This window comes from Gossypium arboreum, unplaced genomic scaffold (genome assembly GCF_025698485.1).
Source record: "Gossypium arboreum isolate Shixiya-1 unplaced genomic scaffold, ASM2569848v2 Contig00238, whole genome shotgun sequence".
Taxonomy (NCBI): Eukaryota; Viridiplantae; Streptophyta; class Magnoliopsida; order Malvales; family Malvaceae; genus Gossypium; species Gossypium arboreum.
In genome coordinates, this window is record NW_026440354.1 from 1 (window position 1) to 26,363 (window position 26,363).

General features: G+C 35.7%; 5 pseudogenes; 2 read left to right on the forward strand and 3 right to left on the reverse strand.

The window, feature by feature from the left end:
• Window positions 1–2,180: 2,180 nt before the first annotated feature.
• LOC128288607 (photosystem II CP47 reaction center protein-like) lies at window positions 2,181–3,643 on the forward strand (annotated as a pseudogene).
• Window positions 3,644–12,156: 8,513 nt separating this feature from the next.
• LOC128288610 (30S ribosomal protein S3, chloroplastic-like) lies at window positions 12,157–13,314 on the reverse strand (annotated as a pseudogene).
• A 354-nt stretch (window positions 13,315–13,668) lies between these two features.
• On the reverse strand, window positions 13,669–16,375 carry LOC128288598 (50S ribosomal protein L2, chloroplastic-like; annotated as a pseudogene).
• Window positions 16,376–18,565: 2,190 nt separating this feature from the next.
• Window positions 18,566–20,028, forward strand: LOC128288606 (photosystem II CP47 reaction center protein-like; annotated as a pseudogene).
• A 4,841-nt stretch (window positions 20,029–24,869) lies between these two features.
• LOC128288599 (30S ribosomal protein S11, chloroplastic-like) lies at window positions 24,870–25,223 on the reverse strand (annotated as a pseudogene).
• Window positions 25,224–26,363: the final 1,140 nt, after the last annotated feature.

Genomic DNA, 26,363 nt, shown 5'->3' on the forward strand with positions numbered 1-26,363 from the left:
TAAAATAATAAAAAAAAGATAGAATTGAACAACCGTACAGGCATTTTTGTGCATTGCATACGGCTTTACAATGGAATTCTCTTTTTCTTTCATCGAAAAAAGAAAAGAAAATAGAGAGCGTCTATTGACCCAGATCACTAAATAATCCAATTACCACCTTCTTTTTTTTTCGGAAAAGTTCAAAAATACTATGATGGCTCCGTTGCTTTATATATTTATTTCGTCTGTGATTCAGCAATCCCAAAGTTTCTTTTTTTCAAAAAAAAAGAAAAAAATAGTCTTTTTTCGTACTCTTTTATTTTATAACATAAATATTGTTATAAATATTGTTAATACCTCTGGTGTGAAAAGAAAAAAAGTTTGTGACGCTGAGATGGGCCAAGGCTAAGATAAAATTGGAAATGCCTTTCTCTCATACTACTCTTTCGATACATAATCTAATGTTTTGAAAAAAAAAATCAAAAAAATATCATATCAATTCGAAGTGCCATGCTATTATTACTTACTAATTCATATTTCTATGGCGAAGGCATAGTCTTCTTTTCTTTCCATCAAATAAAAAAAACTCATTGGCGCCGAGCGTGAGGGAATGCTAGACGTTTGGTAATTTCTCCTCGGCCAGGAGAAAAGATCCCATTAAACAGCCAATCCCATGCATATTGTATGCAATCTGGTTGCCAAAATTGCATAGTATCATAAATAGCTACTCCGGGTATTACCCATCCGCCAGGAAGTTTATAAACAAATACAGATCTTTGGTATCATTCTCTATACTGAGATATACCATAAGACCAATAAGTTGATTCGAGATCTCGCTATCAACCTCTTGGCCTAAAAAAAGTAATCTTTCTCGATAAAGTCGGTTGATTAGGATAAAATTGTATCCCTTAGTAGCCGTACAGGCACCTTTTGATGCATACGGTTCAACAAAATTGCGAAAAAAAATCAATGTGTAGATTCCAGCCATCCTTCGTTTTTTCTAGTGCCTTTTCTAACTTCTAATTTCTAACGAAGGGCTTTTCTTACATTTTTAAATAAAATGAAATTAAAGAAAGATAAGTTTTGGCCCGTTTTCCTATAATCTATAATATAGAAAAATTCGCTAAACTTATCCTAAACTTTTCATTGATCTATTTTTTCATTGGGATTCAATCAAATCACGATGTCATTTTCTTGTTCCTGAATGGGTTTCATCAATTTTTATTCAATTTTTTAGGTTTATGCTCTACTCCAGTAAAGATCCGCCCGATTTTGATTTGCGCATAGGACAAATGACCCAATACCACATCTTTTGCTATGATTTCATTTCCTTTTTATTTTAATTCCTTTTTTCTTTCATGTTTTCCATAAATATTCAACGTATTTCTCATATTATTCGATTGATTAATAGTTTGAAATCGTTCTTATTTCTATTCGAATTTGTAAATAAAAAGATTTATGATTATGATATAGGTGGTAATCATAAATGTATTACCAATTGGGTTTTTTCTAAACGGAGCCTGGATGCTTCATTTTCCGTCAACCAAGCCAACCATAAATCATTCTAATTGAAAATATTAATCTGGATACCCCCAAAAAATGAAATGGATCTCTAATTGCGCTTGTTACTTCACGCTACAATTTTGATAATTCAATCAATCTTTTTGGGCGAAACAGAGATATCTCGATCGGGCGAGAACAGGAATCCCATATGACCCAATATATTTGACAAGTCGCACTATACGTCAACCCAAACTGCATCTTCCTCTCCCGTTCGAAAAGAACTTTGGAACACCAATAGGCATTAAAGGAAAGAAAAAATTAAATACTATATTTCCTTTGATCTGGAAGCGTAATAATGGTCTTAATATTGGCCTCATATTTTATACATAGATAGAATAAGGCCATAAAATATAAAATAAAGAAAAGACAGAATGAATGAAGAATTCTTACCAATAGGTCCTTTGAATGATGAACAAATAGGGATACGTTCATTCATAAAAAATAGGATCAACCCCATTGCGTATTGATACTTATCGGGTATAGAATAGATCTGCCTCTTTTTCTTCTGAGGCAGATTCTTCCCTTAATTACTAATGGAATGAAACAAATATTAATCCTTTCTCGAAAATCCACCAAAAGGGAGGTATTCCAATGCAATAAAGTTATAGTGTCTATTTTCGTTGATAAAGGGTATTTCCATGGGTTTGCCTTGGTATCGTTCATACGTATTTAATGATCCCGGTCGCTTGCTTTCTGTTCATATAATGCAGCTCTGGTTGCTGGTTGGGCCGGTTCAATGGCTCTATATGATTAGCCGTTTTGATCCCTCGATCCGTTCTTGATCCAATGTGGAGACAAGGTATGTTCGTTATACCCTTCATGACTCGTTTAGGAATAACCAATTCATGGGGCGGTTGGAGTATTACAGGGGACTATATAAATCCGGGTATTTGGGTTACGAAGGTGTGGCCGGAGCACATGTGTGTTTTCTGGCTTGTGCTTCTTGGCAGCTATCTGGCATTGGGTATATTGGGATCTAGAAATTTTTTGTGATGAGCGCACAGGAGAAAACCTTCTTTGGATTTGCCCAGATTTTTGATTTATTCTTTCTCAGGGTGGCTTGCTTTGGCTTTGGCGCATTTCATGTAACAAGTTGTATGGTCCTGGAATATGGGTGTCGGACCTTATGGACTAACTGGCAGGTCAACCTGTAAATCCGGCGTGGGGCGTGGAAGGTTTTGATCCTTTTGTTCCGGGAGAATAGCCTCTCATCATATTGCAGCAGGGACATTGGGCATATTAACGCTTATTCCATCTTAGTGTCCGCCCGCTAACGTTTACAAAGGATTACGTATGGGAAATATTGAAACCGTCCTTTCAGTAGTATAGCTGCTGTCTTTTGCAGCTTGTTGTGCCGGAACTATGTGGTATGGTTCAGCTACCCCCATCAATTATTTGGTCCTACTCGTTATCAATGGGATCAAGGATACTTCCAGCAAGAAATATATCGAAGGTTAGTGCTGGGTTAGCCGAAAATCAAAGTTTATCAAAGCTTGGTCTAAAATTCCTGAAAATTAGCTTTTTATGATTACATTGGCAATAATCCGGCAAAAGGATTATTCAGAGCAGGTTCAATGGACAACGGGGATGGAATAGCCGTTGGGTGGTTAAACACCTATCTTTAGAGATAAAGACGGGCGTGAACTTTTTGTACGTCGTATGCCTACTTTTTTGAAACATTTCCGGTTGTTTTTGGTAGACGGAGACGGAATTGTTAGAGCGGATGTCCCTTTTAGAAGAGCAGAATCAAAGTATAGTGTCGAACAAGTAGGTGTAACTGTTGAGTTCTGGCGAACTCAATGGGTGAGTTATAGTGATCCTGCTACTGTGAAAAATATGCTAGACGTTATCAATTGGGTGAAATTTTTGAATTAGATCATTTACTTTGAAATCCGATGGTGTTTTTCGTACGGTCCGAGGGGTTGGTTTACTTTTGGGCATGCTTCGTTTGCCTTGCTTTTCTTCTTCGGACACATTTGGCATGGTGCTAGAACCCTGTTCAGAGATGTTTTGCCGGTATTGATCCAGATTTGGATGCTCAAGTGGAATTTGGAGCATTCAAAAACTTGGAGATCAACTACAAGAAGACAAAGTAGTCTGATGCAAGATTGCTTTTATTTTTTGCTTCTACTTCTATTTGTGATTTGCCATGGCTGCTGGAAAATCTTGATTTAAATCGCTGCCTTTTCTTTGATTCTTGTTCTTTCTTTATTCGGAGATGATTCCAAATAAACAGGTACAGGCTATAATTGTAAACCACGATCGAATTTTATGGAAGCATTGGTTTATACATTCCTCTTAGTATCTACTCTGGGGATAATTTTTTCTCTATCTTTTTCGAGAACCGCCTAAATTCTAACTAAAAAAATGAAATGATTTCATTATCTCAATTGAGTAATGAGCCTCCCAATATTGGGAGGCTCATTATCAATCCCCATCGTTCCTCGAATGGATCTCTTAATTGTTGAGAGGGTTGCCCCAAAAGCAGTATATAAGGCGTGCCCAGTAAAACTTACAAATAAACCAGATATAGAGATGGCGACTAAGGTTGCTGTTTCATTATTATATAATTTCAAGATCACAATGGGTCTATGATAAGATTGTTTATTTACAGCGGAATGATATACAAAGTCAACAGATCTCACTGAATACAAAATAAGATTTATGGCTACACAAACCGTTGAGGTAGTTCTAGATCTGGTCCAACACGAACTGTTGTAGGGATTTTTGAAACCATTGAATTCGGAATATGGTAAGGTAGCCCTGGATGGGGAACGACTCCTTTGATGGGTGTCACCAGTGGCTGTTGCGATATTCTTATCTATTATTTTGGAATTTATAATTCTTCGTTTTGGATGGAATTTCAATGAATTAGATTCACAAGAATCACGAAGCCTCGCGTTTCAATACAAAAATTAGAACTTTGGTTCTCGGATTTTTTCCCCATTCTATTTCAGTAGTTCGACCGCGAAATTTATTTGTTTCTGTATTTCCGGAATATGAGTGTGTGACCTTTATAATTGATCCTATTGATAGTACAGAAAATGGGTCTGTCATCTTGATCGAGATAGTTTTATCCGTCGGATAGTCATTCTAGTATCTGGAGCACGGAATATATGAAATGGATCACAAAGTATTTGAACTATGATTCATACTTAATATTCAAACCTCATGACCGGACTCAAAAAAAATTCAAAGAAAAGAGTTATATTATTTATAAATCGAAAGATTTTTTATTCTTTCAAACTCTCATTTAGTTTATGCTTATTTTGATCAAAGGACAAACCTTTCTTTTCTTTTGTATTTTTATTTATTATATCTATTCTATTGATTGAATAAGTGATGATCAATGGTTCTTACTCAAAGAATCTTTGGACTTAGTTTGAAGGTTTATTGAATCATCGCGGTTCTGGTATGAATCTGAAGTTTCAATTGATTCATAGGGTCTTAACAAATTCCTATCGAAAAAACAAATAAAGCCACATTTCGCCCAAAAACAAATCAAAGCAAAGAAAAAAAATAAGTAGGTAAATAGAAGATTCAAGAGGCCTGTAACGATCAACATAAAGACGACTGCGCCGACTTGATTTTTTTTAGCATTATAATTACAACTACAACAGAGCTTTCGGATTTTCTCTTTTTGTGTCTTCAGATAAAATTGAATGAAAGATTAAGTTTCAAACTTTCTATTCCATATCCGTTTCAGCTAATACTTGGGTGTTTTTGTTTGAGCTGTACGAGATGAAATTCTCATATACGGTTCTCGAGGGGTCCTCTTGGTTTACCTATCTCAATAAAGTCTATGATTGGTTCGAAGAGCGCCTCGAAATTCAGGCGATTGCAGATGATATAACTAAGTAAATATGTTCCTCCTCATGTTAACATATTTTATTGTCTAGGAGGAATTACGCTTACTTGTTTTTGGTACAAGTAGCTACAGGATTGCTATGACTTTTACTATCGTCCAACCGTTACTGGGGCTTTTGCTTCTGTTCAATACATAATGACTGCTAACTTTGGTTGGTTAATCCGATCAGTTCATCGATGGTCGGCAAGTATGATGGTCTAATGATGATCCTGCACGTATTTCGTGTCTCTCACTGGTGGTTTAAAAACCTCGCGAATTAACTTGGGTTACAGGCGTGGTTCTGGTGTGTTGACCGCATCTTTTGGCGTAACAGGTTATTCCTTACCTCAGGACCAAATTGGTTATTGGGCAGTCAAAATCGTAACAGGCGTTCAGGAAGCTATTTCGGTAATAGGATCGCCTTTGGTAGAGTTATTACGTGGAAGTGCTAGTGTGGGACAATCCACTTTGACCCGTTTTATAGTTTACACCTTTTGTATTACCTTCTTACTGCTGTATTTTGTTAATGCATTTCCTAATGATACGTAAGCAAAGGCATTTCTGGTCCTTTATAGAATATAGACCATAGCTATGTAACCAATAATTATCTTAGCAGGGGAGGAACAATAGTATTTCATTGCTACAAATATGGATTATTGAAAAAAAAAAGACATGTATTTGGATATTTCCTTTCAACTACAATATTCTATATTTGACATGAAAGATGAATGAAGATTTCCCGAAGAAAATGGATTATGGGGTGTGTTGAAGACTGATTGGGCCGTGCGAAATATGCCTTTATCTGCTACATTGAATTCACAACCAAATGTGTCTTTGTTTCAACCACCGTGTAAGCCCCATACAAAGGATAGGCTGGTTCGCTTGAAGAATCTTTTCTATGATCAGACCTGACGATGTTGTGTATAAATAGGGCTCCGTAGATCCAGTAGAATAAGTGATTTTAATCAAAATTAGATTTTAGTTTTTTTACTTCTCTTATCTTAATAGTATGAAAATGCATTCATTTCTTCTGCATCGACCCGATTTAATTATACTATCGAGGTGAAACAAGGGATCTAAAGAAGAGCAAAGGCTAGACTATATTAGTAACAAGTAAATCCTTTGTATGTAAAAAATCTCGATATATTTTGGGATAAAGGTGAATCACCAAGGCCTAAGACGACCCATAAAGCACTTGATCACGATCAATTTTGTACGCCTACTTGGGTATTGAGCATTTACCTGTAAAAATGAAATTCCTTGAATGTATACATTGCAACTCATAAAATGGAATCGGGTAACTTTTTTATATGGAACCATTCATATATATGGGATAACATAGATTTATTTTAAACATATAGAATATAGATTTATTTTATAGGTATCGTTTGTATCCATTTGATTCGATTGACTTTTGCTTGAGCCGGATGATGAAAAATTATCATGTCCGGTTCCTTTGAGAGATGGATCTAGAAAATTCACCTATCCTAATAACAAAAAAACTGACTTGAACGATCCTGTATTAGAGCTAAATTAGCTAAGGTATGGGTCATAATTATTATGAGGAACCCGCATGGCCCAATGATCTTTTATATATTTTTTCAGTAGTAATTCTCAGTACTTTAGCATAACGTGGGCAGCGGTTCTAGAACCTTCAATGATTGGTGAACCCTGGATCCATTTGCAGCTCCTTTGAAATATTACCTGAATGGTATTTCTTTCTGTATTTCAAATACTTCGTACAGTACCTAACAAGTTGTGGTGTTCTTTTTAATGGTTTCAGTACCCGGGATTATTAACAGTACCGTTTTTTGGAAAATGTTAATAAATTCCAAAATCCATTTCGTCTAGTAGTAACAACCGTTTTTTGATTGGTACTGCAGTAGCCCTTTAGTTTGGGTATTGGAGCAACATTACCGATTGATAAATCCCTAACTTTAGGTCTTTTTAAATTGAATCAATTAAAAAAATATCATGATGTGCGTATCTAGGAGTAGTCACTTCAAGGCAAGTGAATTCTCCCTAGATACATTTATTCAATTCTGGTCGAATCTATGGATTGCTGAAGGTTAAAATCCATTGGATTAAAAATTTTGATAAATCAAGAAATGCTTTTCTACTTCTTTTCTAGAATGCCCAATATTTGTTTTACTCTTCTATGAAAGTGTTCAATTTTCATAAGGTCTTCTCGACTGTTATTCAAAGGTCAATAATGTATATATTGGACTTTTTGGAATAATCTAGATCCTGGGAGGCAATTCTGATTGGTCAATAAAATATATTTCAATGCTATTTCTTTTTTTTTTTTTAACATTTATTATATGAAGAAAAAAAGGTAAAAATAACATTGTTGATATTTTTCTGATATAGTTTTCTTCTTACGTATGTGAAAAGAATAAATAAATCAATCAAATTACGAGAAGCTTCATGAAGTGCTTCTTTCGGAGTTAAACTTCCATTTGTCCATATTTCTAGAAAAAGTATCTCCTGTTTTCATTATTGAATACATGATTCGCATTTCGAACAGGCATGAATACATCTATAGGATAACTTCCGTCTGAAAGTTCTTTGGCGTTTTATACCGTATCCTCTATTTCTCTCGATTTGTAATCAATACACAAATCAATTGGTTCGGTTAGGCTGGCTACATGCTGTATGTATCATCAATTTCCACAGAAGGTGGTATGATGTCTTGAACAGTTACATATCCGGGATTGGCACAAATAAAGGCGTTACGAGTTCCATACAAATTCCCTCTCAATACAATTTCTTTCAAATTCATTAAAATTTCATGGACTGATTCTTGAATACCTACTATGGTAGAATATTCGTGGGTATTTTCTCAGATTTTGCGTGTAATGCATGTTCCTTCTAGTTCTCAAGAAAGCTCTTCATCGCAATGCCTATTGTCGGCAAGCCTTTCATAAGTGGAGACAGAATAAAGCGTCCATAATGGCGCTTACTCTGTTGATTCAACACTTTACTCGTGTCCGGGTCAAATAGAGACTTTTACTTTCTCGAACCATAGTAATATTATTTTGTTGATCAGATCATTGAATCATTTATTTCTCTTGAAATCTCTTTAGTGTTTATTTCTACACGTCTTTTTTAGGAGGTCTACAGCCATTATTAGCATAGGGTTACATCGTACAAAACTTAATAGTATACCACTTCTACGAATAGCTCGTAATGCTGCATCTCTTCCGAGACCAGGACCCTTTATCTTGCTCATTTGCATACCTTCTACTGCTCGAATAGCATTTCCCGCTGCGGTTTGAGCATCAAATCTTCTACCCTTGATCCACATTGCCGGCGGAGGACCCCAACCCGACATCTACATCTGTAACAGTATTATTGTTGAAACTTGCGAACATGAATAACTCCTTTTGGTATTCTACGTACTTTCTGTGCATTCGCCGTGAACCAACTTTTGGTATAGGTTTTGCCATATTTTATCATTTCATAAATAAAGTCAGAGATATATGATATATCCATTTCATGTCAAAACAGATCTTCTATTTTTATTTGTCGCTTTCTTTAAGATTAGTTTCTTTTCTTTCAGGAGTTCTTTTTAATAGAAAGATTATCCTTGTCTTTGTTTATGTCTCAGGTTAAAACAAATTACGATAATTCGTCCCCTCCTACGGATTAGGCGACATTCACAAATTTTACGAACAGAAGCCCTTATTTTCATAGTTGTTATTCCTTAGAATTTTTCCGAATTCGCTTATTGGAAGAAAATAAGTTTCTTGAAATTTAGTTGGATCCCCCGAAAGAAATCTTGAAGTTGAAAAAACTACCTAATCGTTCGAATCCTTGTTGCGAAATCTATAAATTACGCCCCCTGGTTGAATCATAAGCACTTACTTCACTTTTGTTGACTCTATCCCGTTGGTAAAACTCTCCCGAAACATAACCTAAAATCAGATCTTCATTATCTAAAGGAATCCAGTGGGAGTGATTTACTAATTAAATTAAACCTTCATGAATCCATTTTTTGTTCTTTTATTCCAGGTAAACTTCCTTGACGTATATCAACTACCGTAGACGGGAGGAGTTCTATTAGACAACCCGTACTTTTCTTTTTTTGCACAAATGGAAGTTTCGGATACAATTCGTATACCGGACAGTTTATAAATAGACAAAATTTCTCCACCGATTCCTTCTAGTCGAGCCTCCCGGTCTGTCATTATACCCCGAAGAGTAGAAGAATTACAATCCCCATCCCTACCTAAAATCTAGGAATTTGTTGATAGTTAGAATAGATTCGTGACCTGGTCGACTGATCCGTCGTAAATTTAAATAGTTCCTGGTCCTATTTATTCATCCTGTCGTAGGGTTAAAACCAAAAAATATTTGTTGCGTTCCGATGTTTCCTTACGTTATCGATAAAACCTTCTCGTTAAGTATTTTAACAATGTTTTCAGTGATGTTAGTAGATCTATTTGAATCGTTCCTTTTCTATTCATATCAGCATTTCGTATAGGGTTATTATGTCAACAATAGTGTCCTTACCATGGTAAACTAAAATTTTTATTGCTAATTTTGATATAACCAACGTGGTCTTTTTTTTTTTTAGTAAAGGTATATACGTGAGACACAATCTACTATTAATCTATGCCATTTAAATACTCTAAATACTCTAACTATACTTGGGTCTCGTCTTATAATACCTCGGGCTAATGAAACTATTTTAGTGAAATTTAACTGTCTCAATTCGGGCGATCGCACCAAAAATTCGAGTTCCTTTTGGTTTCCTTCTTGATCAGACAACGCAGCATTGTCATCATATCGTATCATCCGTTGTCGCGTTTGAGTTCTTTACGAGTACGTACAATACAGCTCTGATCACTTCTGATCTTTCTAGAGGTGTATTTGGTACTGCTTCCTTGATCACAGCAACAATAACGTCACCAATATGAGCATATCGGCGATTACTAGCTCCTATGACTCGAATACACCAATTCTCGGGCTTTTATCTGCTACATTCAAATGGGTCTGAGTTGAATCATTTTGAAATCTCTTTTTCAATAACAAGGACGAAAAAAAAATATTGTTTAAAAAAAGAAACTCGCAATTGTTTTTATTCCCAAGACAAGACTTCTTTCCTTTGGTTCTATATTTCTATCCTGAAATAATGAATTGAGTTTTTATAGGCATTTTTGACGCCGCTATTGAAATAGCCTTTCTGGCTATATTTTCAGCTACTCCGCTCATTTCATAAAGTATTCTGCGGTTTAACGACAACTACAATACTCAGGAGATCCTTTCCCCGAACCCATACGTGTTTCTGTAGGTCTTACCGTAACGGGTTTGTCTGGAAATATACCCATATTTTCCACCGCGTACGTTTTCGTATTGCGCGGCGCTTGCTTCGTCTAGATGTAATCCAAGCGGGTTCAAGTGCTTGAAAGCATATCTACCGAAACAAATCCGATTACCTCGATAAGATATCCCCTTCATTCTTCCTCTATGTTGTTTACGAAATCAGGTTCTTTTGGGGTTATAGTTGATGGTTGTTGTTTATGAATTCCATCTCTACTAGAACTGGACATGAGTTTCTTCTCATCAGCTCCTCGCGAAAAAAATGAATAAAAATATTTAATTCTTAATCTTAAGATATACGGGTAGTTAATGAATAATTGAATCTTGGGATTCTTTGCTTTGCGATTTATCTGATCTATTAGAAATTTGTATATCTTGTTTGGATCTATTGGATATATATATAAGTATAAGAATTAAACACGGATTCTATTTCTAGATAATGTCTTATCTTGGTTTTGTTATAATGTTATAACGAATCTTTATTTTGTTTTTATCATATTCATATCAGATTCAGATCGACAAAATTGAACAATCAAATTAAACTCAAATTTTCGCGGGTATTTATCTTTTCTAGTTCGGTTGTCAGGTTAACCATGACCTCTCAGAATCAGAATAAAAGAAATGCAGTGGTCTCTGGTTTGTTCCGCCATCCTCCCGATAAATCATTAGGATTCGTTTTCAATAGAATCCTCTGCATTCTGGGTTCCGTCGTCCCCATCGCTCTCGATTAATGCTTGGTCTGAATTCTCAATGGAGCCTTAATTTATTAATATTTATTAATTTAATTTTTAATTTAATATTTATTTAATAAAATAAAATATAAATTTCTTCTTGAGTCAACCTTCTCAGTCTTTATTGACTTAAGTTAAGGCTCTTGATTTTTTCTTCAATGAACAGATATTCATCTAATTATTGATGAATCTCTATTGATGCTCTATTACATTGCTCTTTATGAGATGCTTCATAGACCTTACATATTGGAATCCTATATCATTTCATTGCTATTTCTGTTTCTCTCTTTCTCTCATCCTTCTATTTATCCACATACTTTTTATTTTGCTTCACAATTTCGATCTATTCATAATCAGATTGGTTTGTCTTTTACTTAATGCAAAAAAATTCAGTTGCTATAATGATAACCAATATATCATATCTTGACTGATTCTTTGGATCAGATAATCGAAGCGATGAGTTGGTTATTAATGCTATAGTTATTAGCTTATACTGTGGTCCGCCCATTTTTTTGAATCCTAAGCCTAAAAACCCAACGAGTCGCACACTAAGCATAGAATTATATCAAATGATCAATCAAATTTTTATTTAACCTTATAGAATTTAGAACTGCTCATTTTTTGATTTTTATGTTCAATCAAAAATCAAAAGAATTGTCATTTTTGTTCTATCGCAGAATAGAACGTAAAGACAAGGAAGTCTTATTCTTATTATTCTTCGTCTATAAATATCAAATTTTGATTCCTAATACCCCATAGATAGTTCGAACTCTATAAGAGCAATACTCAATTTTCGCTCCAATGGTTTGTAGAAGACCCTACCTTCTCAGATCCATTCGACGCATGCGATTTCTTTTCCGTCGATACGCCCTGCAATTTGTATTTGAATTCCTTTTTATCCGCTTGCTCAGTTAATTCAATAGCCTTTTCATTGCCTTTCGAAATGAAACTCGATTCTTTAATTGTCCGGCTATAAATTCAGCAAGAATATTAGGGTGCCCATAAGGATTCTTGTAATAACAATGTTGAGTTTCAGTTCATACAATTAAGTTCTTTTGCACATTCATCTGTAGTTCTTCGAGTTTTCATTGGCTTATCTTCAATTAATAATTTAGGAAATCCCATATAGATTATCACCTGAATTAGATCCAGTCTTTTTGAATCTCTATACGTGCAATTCCTCGACACCAGAAGATGATCTCATATTTTTGTACATAATTCTTGATACAGTCTCTTATTTTTTTATCTTCTTGTAGACCCTCGGAATACTTTTTCGGTTGTGCAAACCAAAGAATGATGACTTTGGTTGTACCAAGTCTGAAACCAAGTGGATTTATTTTTGTCCCATAATCCTCCACTACTATATATTAGGATATGTCATATTTGTGTTCTTATTTATCCCTTTTTAGCCATCCTAGCCATCCGGTTTTTTTGGTTTTGGGCGCAGCATATATCTGTCAAGTGGTTCAAATTCAAGATCTTTCAATGCAATAGTTATATGACAAGTGGGTCTTTTTATCAGATAACTCCGTCCTCGAGCTCGAGGTTTTAGTCTTTTCAGAGTAGTTCCCTCATTTACTGCGACTTGACTAATGATTAAACTATTTGAAAACCCCTATTGTGACGAGCATTTGCTGCTGCAGAATAAACCAATTTTAAATGGGATAACATGCTCGATAAGCATGAGTTCTAGTATCATAAGTGTTTCTTCGTAGGAACGTCCACGAATCTGATCAATTATTCTTCGTGCTTTGTGACAGACATACATATATGTTGACCTAAAGCGTATACTTCGTCTGAAGTTGTATATGGGTTCCTCCTGTGTTTCTTTATCTTTATCATAAGTTTACCTCTCACTAATGATTTCATTAATTAATCTCTATTTTTTATTATAAAATTTATTATAATAATATTAACGACAGATTTATTATCATTTTGCGTGTCGCGAAAATTTATAGTAGATGCGAATTCTCCCAATTTATATCCTACCATACGATCCGTTTATAAATGGGCAAATTTTGCTTCATTATGGATAGCGATAATGGCCGATCATTAATGGTATAATGGTAGATGCTCTGGACCAAGTTATTATTATTTCTTTTCCGCTTTTGTATTAAGCCTTTCGATTTTTTAATAAATGATTTGCTACAAAAGGATTTTTTTTAGAGCCATTTTCTTTTAAAATATATTTTGTTTTTGTAAAGACGAAGAAAAAAATCTCTCCTATTTACTCCGTCGACGAAGAATCAAATTATCACTATATTTATTCCTTTTCTACTTCTTCTTCCAGTGCAGGATAACCCCAAGGGTTGCGGGTTTTCTACCATTTGGGCCTCCTTCCACCCCCATGGGGATGGTCTACAGGTTCATAACTTCTCCTCTTACTACAGGACGCTTACCTAGTAACATTTAGATCCGGCTCTACCCAAACTTTCTGGTTCACCCCAACATTTCCCCACCTGTCCGACTGTTGCTGAGCAGTTTTTGGATATCAAACGGACCTCCCCAGAAGGTAATTTTAATGCCGATTTCCCTCCTTTGCAATCAGTTTCACCACCCGCTGCTCTAGCTAATTGTCCACCTTCCAAGTGTGATTTCTATGTTATGTATGGCCGTGCCTAAGGGCATATCAGTTGAAGTAGATTCTTCTTTTGATCGATCAATCAAAACCCCTTCCCAAACTGTACAAGCTTCTTCCAGCATTGCGGCTTTCTGGATGTAGATGATGATATCTATACAGATGGATTCGTATAATTCTTATCGTATAATTCTTATATATATTGTACAATGAAGTACCACATGAGTGGATATATAGGAATCCAAATCTGTCGAACCACTCATGTTATGATCTTCTACATCTAGGTCTTCCGTTCCGTCATCTGGCTTATGTTCTAGCATTCAGACCGATGATGACTCTGAAATACGTCGATACTTCCACATATTATGGGTAACGTAGGGACATCTCTATTTTCCCAGGGAATCTTTAGAATTACCACTGCTTGCTTTCAATTCGCCTCTGACCATCAAATGAAATGTGAATAACCCGTCCTCCTCTCTTTGAAACAAGGGCGCTTCTGGTTCTGTCGGTGCTTGAAACAATTTTGTCTTCTCCATATTACTATATCTCTAAGTCAATAATTTTTATATGAGACTACTGAACTCAATCACTTGCTGCCGTTACTCTTCAGTTTTCTGTTGAGGTCTATCCTGTGAGTACTCAAATTGGATCAGTGATCGATTTTTAGGTTTCGTCGTAAACCTATTGGTTCCTTCAATTACGTAAATCAATAGTTCAAACCGCACTCAAAGGTGGGCATTTCCCATTTTTATAGGAACTTCTGTACCAGAAACAATGGTATCTCCAATTATAGCCCCTCTGGGATGTAAACACCATCCCATAGTGTATGAGACAAATGTATGCATTTCGGGGTCGTATTCTATGTTTGATTCTATATATATGTCTTTTCATTTCGTCGAAAATCAATTTTACGGTATAGACGCTTATGACCTCCCCTCTATGCCTTGCGGTAATGATTCCTCTGGCATTACGACCTTTACCACAACGATGCTGTCCATAGATCAAATTATTTCGTGGATTGGTTCCTTGTCTACGGCTCCATTGCGTGTGCCAGGGTAGAAGTTTTGTATAAATGTTATGCTATTAAGTATTTTGATTTAAGTTCTTTTCGTTCTAAGAGGTGGAATAGAATAACCCGGTTGAAGCGTAATGATCATACGCCTGTAATGCATTGTATGTCCCATAATAGGTCCCATTCTTCTACCCTTTCCGAGTCGATGACTATTCATAGCTATTACCTTGACACCAAAGAAGAGTTCGACCCAATGCTTTATTTCTGTCCTAGTTGATCCTGATTCGACATTAGAAGTATATTGATTTTCACCAATAACCGAATACTTTTGTCTGTAACTACTACATATTTGATTCCATCCATAAATCTATTTTCTTCCCTATGAGTTCGAGTCTCAATAAGAATGCTAGTTCTTACTGTTCATATGTTATGATATGAATATACCACACAATTCGTTATGTATAGATGATGAGATTCCATTGATACAGAGCCAATTCCAATAGACTTATTGGAGGGTCCCATGGCGTGCATCCAGTAGAATTGAACCTACAATTCGCCAATTATGATTTGGGCGCGCCATTCAGCCATGGATGCTTGCAGGGATCCTCGTACATGGTGAATAACCAAATTCAATTGAAATGAAATCTTTAGGATAAATCAATGCAATTTAGGAGGAATCAATGAAAGGACATCAATTCAAATCCTGGATTTTCAATTGAGAGAGATATGAGAGAGATCAAAATTCTCACTATTTCTTAGATTCATGGACCCAATTCAATTCAGTGGGATCTTTCATTCCATTTTTCCACCAAGAATTTTATAAAACTCTTGGACCCCCAATTTAGGTATCCTACTTTCACGCAATTGGGTTCAACAAACAATCGATATTTCACGATCAAGGTGTAGTACTATTTGTAGTAGCGGTCCTTATATCATATTAACAATCGAAATATGGTCGAGAAAAAATCTCTATTTGGGCTTCTTCCTATACCTATAGAATTCCATTGGACCCAAATGATACATTGGAAGAATCTTTTGGGTCTTCAATATCAATAGGTTGATTGTTTCGCTCCTGTATCTTCCAAAAGGAAAAAGATCTCTGAGAGCTGTTTCCTGGATCGAAAAGAAGTACTTGGGTTCTCCCAATAACTAAAAGTGTATCATGCCTGAATCTAACCGGGGTTCGCGGTGGTGGAGGAACTGGATCGGAAAAAGAGGATTCTAGTTGTAAGATATCTAGAAACCGTCGCTGGAATTGAGATCTCATTCAAAGAGAAGATATCAAATATCTGGAGTTTCTTTTTGTATATATATGGATGATTCGATCCGCCAAGGACCATGATTGGGAATTGTTTGATCGTCTTTCTCGAGTAAGAGGCGAAACATAATCAACTTGAACTCAGGACAGCTATTCGAAATCTTAGTGAAAGACTGGTTTGTTATCTCATGTTTGCTTTTCGTGAAAAAATACCAATTGAAGTGGAGGGTTTCTTCAAACAACAAGGGGCTGGGTCAACTATTCAATCAAATGATATTGAGCATGTTTCCCATCTCTTCTCGAGAGGAAGTGGGCTATTTCTTTGCAAAATTGCTCAATTTCATATGTGGCAATTCCGCCAAGATCTCTTCGTTAGTTGGGAAGAATCCACGATCGGATTTTGAGGAACATATCGAGAAATTGGATTTGGTTAACAATGTATGGTTGGTAAGCAGGGATCGATTTTTTTGGTTTGGAATGTATCGTCAAATATTCAATATGATTCCACAAGATCTAGTTTCGTTCAAGTAACGGATTCTCGCCAATTGAAAGGATCTTCTGATCAATCCAGAGATCGTTTCGATTCCATTAATGTAAAGTTCGGAATATCACATTGATCAATCAAAGAGATTCAACAACTAAAGAAAAGATCGATTCTTTGGGATCCTTCCTTTCTTCAAACGGAACGAACGGAGATAGAATCAGACCGATTCCTGTGCCTTTCTGGATATTCCTCAATGTCCCGGCTATTCACGGAACGTGAGAAGCGGATGAATAATCATCTGCTTCCGGAAGAAATCGAAAAATTTCTTGGGAATCCTACAAGATCCATTCGTTCTTTTCTCTGATAGATGGTCAGAACTTCATCTGGGTTCGAACCCTACTGAGAGGTCCACTAGAGATCAGAAATTGTTGAAGAAAGAACAAGATGTTTCTTTGTCCCTTCAGGCGATCGGAAGTAAAGAAATAGTTAATATATTGAAGATAATTACGTATTTACAAAATACCGTCTCAATTCATCCTATTTCATCAGATCCGGGATGTGATATGGTTCGACATCCTTCGTTTTTCTAGTGCCTTTTCTAACTTCTAATTTCTAACGAAGGGCTTTTCTTCACATTTTTAAATAAAATGAAATTAAAGAAAGATAAGTTTTGGCCCGTTTTCCTATAATCTATAATATAGAAAAATTCGCTAAACTTATCACTAAACTTTTTTTGATCTATTTTTTCATTTGGGATTCAATCAAATCACGATGTCATTTCTTGTTCCTGAATGGGTTTCATCAATTTTTATTCAATTTTTTAGGTTTATGCTCTACTCCAGTAAAGATCCGCCCGATTTTGATTTGCGCATAGGACAAATGACCCAATACCACATCTTTTGCTATGATTTCATTTCCTTTTTATTTTAATTCCTTTTTTCTTTCATGTTTTCCATAAATATTCAACGTATTTCTCATATTATTCGATTGATTAATAGTTTGAAATCGTTCTTATTTCTATTCGAATTTGTAAATAAAAAGATTTATGATTATGATATAGGTGGTAATCATAAATGTATTACCAATTGGGTTTTTTCTAAACGGAGCCTGGATGCTTCATTTTCCGTCAACCAAGCCAACCATAAATCATTCTAATTGAAAATATTAATCTGGATACCCCCAAAAAATGAAATGGATCTCTAATTGCGCTTGTTACTTCACGCTACAATTTTGATAATTCAATCAATCTTTTTGGGCGAAACAGAGATATCTCGATCGGGCGAGAACAGGAATCCCATATGACCCAATATATTTGACAAGTCGCACTATACGTCAACCCAAACTGCATCTTCCTCTCCCGTTCGAAAAGAACTTTGGAACACCAATAGGCATTAAAGGAAAGAAAAAATTAAATACTATATTTCCTTTGATCTGGAAGCGTAATAATGGTCTTAATATTGGCCTCATATTTTATACATAGATAGAATAAGGCCATAAAATATAAAATAAAGAAAAGACAGAATGAATGAAGAATTCTTACCAATAGGTCCTTTGAATGATGAACAAATAGGGATACGTTCATTCATAAAAAATAGGATCAACCCCATTGCGTATTGATACTTATCGGGTATAGAATAGATCTGCCTCTTTTTCTTCTGAGGCAGATTCTTCCCTTAATTACTAATGGAATGAAACAAATATTAATCCTTTCTCGAAAATCCACCAAAAGGGAGGTATTCCAATGCAATAAAGTTATAGTGTCTATTTTCGTTGATAAAGGGTATTTCCATGGGTTTGCCTTGGTATCGTTCATACGTATTTAATGATCCCGGTCGCTTGCTTTCTGTTCATATAATGCAGCTCTGGTTGCTGGTTGGGCCGGTTCAATGGCTCTATATGATTAGCCGTTTTGATCCCTCGATCCGTTCTTGATCCAATGTGGAGACAAGGTATGTTCGTTATACCCTTCATGACTCGTTTAGGAATAACCAATTCATGGGGCGGTTGGAGTATTACAGGGGACTATATAAATCCGGGTATTTGGGTTACGAAGGTGTGGCCGGAGCACATGTGTGTTTTCTGGCTTGTGCTTCTTGGCAGCTATCTGGCATTGGGTATATTGGGATCTAGAAATTTTTTGTGATGAGCGCACAGGAGAAAACCTTCTTTGGATTTGCCCAGATTTTTGATTTATTCTTTCTCAGGGTGGCTTGCTTTGGCTTTGGCGCATTTCATGTAACAAGTTGTATGGTCCTGGAATATGGGTGTCGGACCTTATGGACTAACTGGCAGGTCAACCTGTAAATCCGGCGTGGGGCGTGGAAGGTTTTGATCCTTTTGTTCCGGGAGAATAGCCTCTCATCATATTGCAGCAGGGACATTGGGCATATTAACGCTTATTCCATCTTAGTGTCCGCCCGCTAACGTTTACAAAGGATTACGTATGGGAAATATTGAAACCGTCCTTTCAGTAGTATAGCTGCTGTCTTTTGCAGCTTGTTGTGCCGGAACTATGTGGTATGGTTCAGCTACCCCCATCAATTATTTGGTCCTACTCGTTATCAATGGGATCAAGGATACTTCCAGCAAGAAATATATCGAAGGTTAGTGCTGGGTTAGCCGAAAATCAAAGTTTATCAAAGCTTGGTCTAAAATTCCTGAAAATTAGCTTTTTATGATTACATTGGCAATAATCCGGCAAAAGGATTATTCAGAGCAGGTTCAATGGACAACGGGGATGGAATAGCCGTTGGGTGGTTAAACACCTATCTTTAGAGATAAAGACGGGCGTGAACTTTTTGTACGTCGTATGCCTACTTTTTTGAAACATTTCCGGTTGTTTTTGGTAGACGGAGACGGAATTGTTAGAGCGGATGTCCCTTTTAGAAGAGCAGAATCAAAGTATAGTGTCGAACAAGTAGGTGTAACTGTTGAGTTCTGGCGAACTCAATGGGTGAGTTATAGTGATCCTGCTACTGTGAAAAATATGCTAGACGTTATCAATTGGGTGAAATTTTTGAATTAGATCATTTACTTTGAAATCCGATGGTGTTTTTCGTACGGTCCGAGGGGTTGGTTTACTTTTGGGCATGCTTCGTTTGCCTTGCTTTTCTTCTTCGGACACATTTGGCATGGTGCTAGAACCCTGTTCAGAGATGTTTTGCCGGTATTGATCCAGATTTGGATGCTCAAGTGGAATTTGGAGCATTCAAAAACTTGGAGATCAACTACAAGAAGACAAAGTAGTCTGATGCAAGATTGCTTTTATTTTTTGCTTCTACTTCTATTTGTGATTTGCCATGGCTGCTGGAAAATCTTGATTTAAATCGCTGCCTTTTCTTTGATTCTTGTTCTTTCTTTATTCGGAGATGATTCCAAATAAACAGGTACAGGCTATAATTGTAAACCACGATCGAATTTTATGGAAGCATTGGTTTATACATTCCTCTTAGTATCTACTCTGGGGATAATTTTTTCTCTATCTTTTTCGAGAACCGCCTAAATTCTAACTAAAAAAATGAAATGATTTCATTATCTCAATTGAGTAATGAGCCTCCCAATATTGGGAGGCTCATTATCAATCCCCATCGTTCCTCGAATGGATCTCTTAATTGTTGAGAGGGTTGCCCCAAAAGCAGTATATAAGGCGTGCCCAGTAAAACTTACAAATAAACCAGATATAGAGATGGCGACTAAGGTTGCTGTTTCATTATTATATAATTTCAAGATCACAATGGGTCTATGATAAGATTGTTTATTTACAGCGGAATGATATACAAAGTCAACAGATCTCACTGAATACAAAATAAGATTTATGGCTACACAAACCGTTGAGGTAGTTCTAGATCTGGTCCAACACGAACTGTTGTAGGGATTTTTGAAACCATTGAATTCGGAATATGGTAAGGTAGCCCTGGATGGGGAACGACTCCTTTGATGGGTGTCACCAGTGGCTGTTGCGATATTCTTATCTATTATTTTGGAATTTATAATTCTTCGTTTTGGATGGAATTTCAATGAATTAGATTCACAAGAATCACGAAGCCTCGCGTTTCAATACAAAAATTAGAACTTTGGTTCTCGGATTTTTTCCCCATTCTATTTCAGTAGTTCGACCGCGAAATTTATTTGTTTCTGTATTTCCGGAATATGAGTGTGTGACCTTTATAATTGATCCTATTGATAGTACAGAAAATGGGTCTGTCATCTTGATCGAGATAGTTTTATCCGTCGGATAGTCATTCTAGTATCTGGAGCACGGAATATATGAAATGGATCACAAAGTATTTGAACTATGATTCATACTTAATATTCAAACCTCATGACCGGACTCAAAAAAAATTCAAAGAAAAGAGTTATATTATTTATAAATCGAAAGATTTTTTATTCTTTCAAACTCTCATTTAGTTTATGCTTATTTTGATCAAAGGACAAACCTTTCTTTTCTTTTGTATTTTTATTTATTATATCTATTCTATTGATTGAATAAGTGATGATCAATGGTTCTTACTCAAAGAATCTTTGGACTTAGTTTGAAGGTTTATTGAATCATCGCGGTTCTGGTATGAATCTGAAGTTTCAATTGATTCATAGGGTCTTAACAAATTCCTATCGAAAAAACAAATAAAGCCACATTTCGCCCAAAAACAAATCAAAGCAAAGAAAAAAAATAAGTAGGTAAATAGAAGATTCAAGAGGCCTGTAACGATCAACATAAAGACGACTGCGCCGACTTGATTTTTTTTAGCATTATAATTACAACTACAACAGAGCTTTCGGATTTTCTCTTTTTGTGTCTTCAGATAAAATTGAATGAAAGATTAAGTTTCAAACTTTCTATTCCATATCCGTTTCAGCTAATACTTGGGTGTTTTTGTTTGAGCTGTACGAGATGAAATTCTCATATACGGTTCTCGAGGGGTCCTCTTGGTTTACCTATCTCAATAAAGTCTATGATTGGTTCGAAGAGCGCCTCGAAATTCAGGCGATTGCAGATGATATAACTAAGTAAATATGTTCCTCCTCATGTTAACATATTTTATTGTCTAGGAGGAATTACGCTTACTTGTTTTTGGTACAAGTAGCTACAGGATTGCTATGACTTTTACTATCGTCCAACCGTTACTGGGGCTTTTGCTTCTGTTCAATACATAATGACTGCTAACTTTGGTTGGTTAATCCGATCAGTTCATCGATGGTCGGCAAGTATGATGGTCTAATGATGATCCTGCACGTATTTCGTGTCTCTCACTGGTGGTTTAAAAACCTCGCGAATTAACTTGGGTTACAGGCGTGGTTCTGGTGTGTTGACCGCATCTTTTGGCGTAACAGGTTATTCCTTACCTCAGGACCAAATTGGTTATTGGGCAGTCAAAATCGTAACAGGCGTTCAGGAAGCTATTTCGGTAATAGGATCGCCTTTGGTAGAGTTATTACGTGGAAGTGCTAGTGTGGGACAATCCACTTTGACCCGTTTTATAGTTTACACCTTTTGTATTACCTTCTTACTGCTGTATTTTGTTAATGCATTTCCTAATGATACGTAAGCAAAGGCATTTCTGGTCCTTTATAGAATATAGACCATAGCTATGTAACCAATAATTATCTTAGCAGGGGAGGAACAATAGTATTTCATTGCTACAAATATGGATTATTGAAAAAAAAAAGACATGTATTTGGATATTTCCTTTCAACTACAATATTCTATATTTGACATGAAAGATGAATGAAGATTTCCCGAAGAAAATGGATTATGGGGTGTGTTGAAGACTGATTGGGCCGTGCGAAATATGCCTTTATCTGCTACATTGAATTCACAACCAAATGTGTCTTTGTTTCAACCACCGTGTAAGCCCCATACAAAGGATAGGCTGGTTCGCTTGAAGAATCTTTTCTATGATCAGACCTGACGATGTTGTGTATAAATAGGGCTCCGTAGATCCAGTAGAATAAGTGATTTTAATCAAAATTAGATTTTAGTTTTTTTACTTCTCTTATCTTAATAGTATGAAAATGCATTCATTTCTTCTGCATCGACCCGATTTAATTATACTATCGAGGTGAAACAAGGGATCTAAAGAAGAGCAAAGGCTAGACTATATTAGTAACAAGTAAATCCTTTGTATGTAAAAAATCTCGATATATTTTGGGATAAAGGTGAATCACCAAGGCCTAAGACGACCCATAAAGCACTTGATCACGATCAATTTTGTACGCCTACTTGGGTATTGAGCATTTACCTGTAAAAATGAAATTCCTTGAATGTATACATTGCAACTCATAAAATGGAATCGGGTAACTTTTTTATATGGAACCATTCATATATATGGGATAACATAGATTTATTTTAAACATATAGAATATAGATTTATTTTATAGGTATCGTTTGTATCCATTTGATTCGATTGACTTTTGCTTGAGCCGGATGATGAAAAATTATCATGTCCGGTTCCTTTGAGAGATGGATCTAGAAAATTCACCTATCCTAATAACAAAAAAACTGACTTGAACGATCCTGTATTAGAGCTAAATTAGCTAAGGTATGGGTCATAATTATTATGAGGAACCCGCATGGCCCAATGATCTTTTATATATTTTTTCAGTAGTAATTCTCAGTACTTTAGCATAACGTGGGCAGCGGTTCTAGAACCTTCAATGATTGGTGAACCCTGGATCCATTTGCAGCTCCTTTGAAATATTACCTGAATGGTATTTCTTTCTGTATTTCAAATACTTCGTACAGTACCTAACAAGTTGTGGTGTTCTTTTTAATGGTTTCAGTACCCGGGATTATTAACAGTACCGTTTTTTGGAAAATGTTAATAAATTCCAAAATCCATTTCGTCTAGTAGTAACAACCGTTTTTTGATTGGTACTGCAGTAGCCCTTTAGTTTGGGTATTGGAGCAACATTACCGATTGATAAATCCCTAACTTTAGGTCTTTTTAAATTGAATCAATTAAAAAAATATCATGATGTGCGTATCTAGGAGTAGTCACTTCAAGGCAAGTGAATTCTCCCTAGATACATTTATTCAATTCTGGTCGAATCTATGGATTGCTGAAGGTTAAAATCCATTGGATTAAAAATTTTGATAAATCAAGAAATGCTTTTCTACTTCTTTTCTAGAATGCCCAATATTTGTTTTACTCTTCTATGAAAGTGTTCAATTTTCATAAGGTCTTCTCGACTGTTATTCAAAGGTCAATAATGTATATATTGGACTTTTTGGAATAATCTAGATCCTGGGAGGCAATTCTGATTGGTCAATAAAATATATTTCAATGCTATTTCTTTTTTTTTTTTTAACATTTATTATATGAAGAAAAAAAGGTAAAAATAACATTGTTGATATTTTTCTGATATAGTTTTCTTCTTACGTATGTGAAAAGAATAAATAAATCAATCAAATTACGAGAAGCTTCATGAAGTGCTTCTTTCGGAGTTAAACTTCCATTTGTCCATATTTCTAGAAAAAGTATCTCCTGTTTTCATTATTGAATACATGATTCGCATTTCGAACAGGCATGAATACATCTATAGGATAACTTCCGTCTGAAAGTTCTTTGGCGTTTTATACCGTATCCTCTATTTCTCTCGATTTGTAATCAATACACAAATCAATTGGTTCGGTTAGGCTGGCTACATGCTGTATGTATCATCAATTTCCACAGAAGGTGGTATGATGTCTTGAACAGTTACATATCCGGGATTGGCACAAATAAAGGCGTTACGAGTTCCATACAAATTCCCTCTCAATACAATTTCTTTCAAATTCATTAAAATTTCATGGACTGATTCTTGAATACCTACTATGGTAGAATATTCGTGGGTATTTTCTCAGATTTTGCGTGTAATGCATGTTCCTTCTAGTTCTCAAGAAAGCTCTTCATCGCAATGCCTATTGTCGGCAAGCCTTTCATAAGTGGAGACAGAATAAAGCGTCCATAATGGCGCTTACTCTGTTGATTCAACACTTTACTCGTGTCCGGGTCAAATAGAGACTTTTACTTTCTCGAACCATAGTAATATTATTTTGTTGATCAGATCATTGAATCATTTATTTCTCTTGAAATCTCTTTAGTGTTTATTTCTACACGTCTTTTTTAGGAGGTCTACAGCCATTATTAGCATAGGGTTACATCGTACAAAACTTAATAGTATACCACTTCTACGAATAGCTCGTAATGCTGCATCTCTTCCGAGACCAGGACCCTTTATCTTGCTCATTTGCATACCTTCTACTGCTCGAATAGCATTTCCCGCTGCGGTTTGAGCATCAAATCTTCTACCCTTGATCCACATTGCCGGCGGAGGACCCCAACCCGACATCTACATCTGTAACAGTATTATTGTTGAAACTTGCGAACATGAATAACTCCTTTTGGTATTCTACGTACTTTCTGTGCATTCGCCGTGAACCAACTTTTGGTATAGGTTTTGCCATATTTTATCATTTCATAAATAAAGTCAGAGATATATGATATATCCATTTCATGTCAAAACAGATCTTCTATTTTTATTTGTCGCTTTCTTTAAGATTAGTTTCTTTTCTTTCAGGAGTTCTTTTTAATAGAAAGATTATCCTTGTCTTTGTTTATGTCTCAGGTTAAAACAAATTACGATAATTCGTCCCCTCCTACGGATTAGGCGACATTCACAAATTTTACGAACAGAAGCCCTTATTTTCATAGTTGTTATTCCTTAGAATTTTTCCGAATTCGCTTATTGGAAGAAAATAAGTTTCTTGAAATTTAGTTGGATCCCCCGAAAGAAATCTTGAAGTTGAAAAAACTACCTAATCGTTCGAATCCTTGTTGCGAAATCTATAAATTACGCCCCCTGGTTGAATCATAAGCACTTACTTCACTTTTGTTGACTCTATCCCGTTGGTAAAACTCTCCCGAAACATAACCTAAAATCAGATCTTCATTATCTAAAGGAATCCAGTGGGAGTGATTTACTAATTAAATTAAACCTTCATGAATCCATTTTTTGTTCTTTTATTCCAGGTAAACTTCCTTGACGTATATCAACTACCGTAGACGGGAGGAGTTCTATTAGACAACCCGTACTTTTCTTTTTTTGCACAAATGGAAGTTTCGGATACAATTCGTATACCGGACAGTTTATAAATAGACAAAATTTCTCCACCGATTCCTTCTAGTCGAGCCTCCCGGTCTGTCATTATACCCCGAAGAGTAGAAGAATTACAATCCCCATCCCTACCTAAAATCTAGGAATTTGTTGATAGTTAGAATAGATTCGTGACCTGGTCGACTGATCCGTCGTAAATTTAAATAGTTCCTGGTCCTATTTATTCATCCTGTCGTAGGGTTAAAACCAAAAAATATTTGTTGCGTTCCGATGTTTCCTTACGTTATCGATAAAACCTTCTCGTTAAGTATTTTAACAATGTTTTCAGTGATGTTAGTAGATCTATTTGAATCGTTCCTTTTCTATTCATATCAGCATTTCGTATAGGGTTATTATGTCAACAATAGTGTCCTTACCATGGTAAACTAAAATTTTTATTGCTAATTTTGATATAACCAACGTGGTCTTTTTTTTTTTTAGTAAAGGTATA